We start from the raw sequence: 2,112 nt of genomic DNA, 5'->3' as shown, positions 1-2,112 counted from the left end.
GAAGGTGAAAGGCTTTGCCTTTATGAAAACAAAAATCGACTCAAAGGTTGAAGATTTTGTTCTTGGTTTTGATTTTTGTTGAAGAAGGAGTGATTAAATTGTTGTTGGAAGGGTGGTTTGATTTGTTTTTGTTGAATGTTGTTGAGGGTTTTTGTTTTTATGATGGAGAGGATGAGGGTTTTGAACATTTTGGCTTTTGTATGAGAGATTTGGATGGAACTTGGTGTTTTCATTGTAAAAATTTGAATAAGGGGTACCACTTTTGTAGGCTTGGAAAGCATTAACTTGTTCGGTTGTTCCCCTACAGTCACTTGGGTCATGACCCAAAGTTCCACAATTCTCACATAGCCCACTTGGGATTGATGAGGATGCCGTCATGGCATTGACATGATGCTTCGATGATTTTGAGTTTTCCTCAAGTCTAGCCATAGCTTGTTCAAACTTCAAGTTTATTGTGTCAATGTGAGCACTAAGTTGAGCACCCAATTGAGTAACGGAGTCCACTTCATGCTTTCCTCCTCTAGTAGCCTTGCGAGGTCTACTATATTGTGAATTATGGACCGCCATTTCCTCAATCTTGTTCCATGTTTGATTGTCATCAACTTCGGTGAACATTCCATTTGACCCCATATTGAGAATGTTCCTAGAATCTTCATATAAACCATTCCAAAATTGTTGCACCAAAAACCATTCGCTAAGTCCATGGTGAGGACATGAGCGACAAACACCTTTGAACCGCTCCCAAGCTTCATACAAAGACTCTTCATCCCTTTGCTTGAAACCCGTAATTTGAGCTCTTAGCATGTTGGTCTTTTCCGGTGGGTAGAATTTTTTGTAGAAAGCTAGAGCCAACTTCTTCCAAGAATCTATTCCAAGGGTGGCCTTATCAAGGCCCTTCAACCATTGCTTTGCGGTGCCGATTAAGGAAAAAGGAAATAAGACCCATCTTATTTGGTCTTGAGTCACGCCCGTTTGAGAGATAGCATCACAATAATCGCAAAAGGTTTCCATATGAGAATGAGGGTCCTCACTAGGCATTCCCCCGAATTGGCTCCTCTCAACTAGTTGGATGAAGGCGGACTTGGCAATAAAATTTCCGGTGAGATGTTGCGGTGTAGGAGTACCATTTGGTAGATTCTCCTCGGTGGGTACGGAGTGTGACGAGAATTTTGGCATTGTAGGTGGATTTTGTAGGGTATTGTGTAATGGGTTTTCTTCTCCTTCTATTGCGAAAGGATTGACAAACTCACTAGTGGGTTGAACAACTTCACCAACACCTCTCAAATTCCTCCTAACAAGTCTCCTATTATTCGTCAAGGTTCTTTCGATTTCACGGTCAAAAGGTAACAAATCACTTTGTAACCTTCTAGACATGCAAAATATCAAACAACTCAAAAACAATTAGAACAAACCTTGAGGATTTTTATTTCCTCAAGGCGAAGAAAGACACAACTAATAACAAAAAGGAAATCTAAATCAAACAAACACCGTCCCCGGCAACGGCGCCATTTTTGATCGGTCCATTTTGCTTTCACAAATAAATAGATGTGGTCGTTGGTTACGGTCGAATCAGAACACAATTTATAGCTTAACAAGCAACTCTACAATTAGTAAAGAGGCAAGTAAAGGTCGGATCCCAAGGGACGGGAGTTGAAATGAGATTTCTATTGTAACTAGTGGTGTCTAAGGGGTGTCACAAATTGGGTTGATGTAGAAGGTTACAAAACTAGAATAACAATGAAAATAATCAAGCAAGATGAATAAAAAGGGGTGTAAACAATTGATTAAAGGCACTAGGGTGTCATGGGATCATAGGGGAATCATGGGATATGATCATACAAACATGTTCTCAAATTATAAGCAAGCAATTATTGTTGTGATGGATTGAGTTGGGTTATATCTTACAATCCTAGGAAAGTTTGGGTCCCGGAGCCGAATCGATTAGATTGTACAACACCTACAAGTCGACTTAATCTTCCCTACTCAACAACATGCATGGTCTAATGAGACTCGAGTTGGGTTATGTCTTACAAGTCTCATTGAAAAGATAGGAGATGATAGTAAATGCAAGGATTCATAGGCTTAGCATTTCATCAAATATAACATGTGCAT

General features: G+C 39.8%; 1 non-coding gene across 1 annotated transcript; it reads left to right on the top strand.

Moving 5' to 3' along the window:
- The first annotated feature begins 697 nt into the window (after positions 1-697).
- Positions 698-804, top strand: LOC141644621 (small nucleolar RNA R71). Its single transcript, XR_012544233.1, has one exon. It is a non-coding gene; the product is annotated as a small nucleolar RNA R71 (small nucleolar RNA).
- Positions 805-2,112: the final 1,308 nt, after the last annotated feature.

This window comes from Silene latifolia, chromosome 2, assembly GCF_048544455.1.
Source record: "Silene latifolia isolate original U9 population chromosome 2, ASM4854445v1, whole genome shotgun sequence".
NCBI lineage: Eukaryota > Viridiplantae > Streptophyta > Magnoliopsida > Caryophyllales > Caryophyllaceae > Silene > Silene latifolia.
Note: the sequence above shows the minus strand (reverse complement) of the source record. Positions and strands in the feature narration are given on the sequence as shown.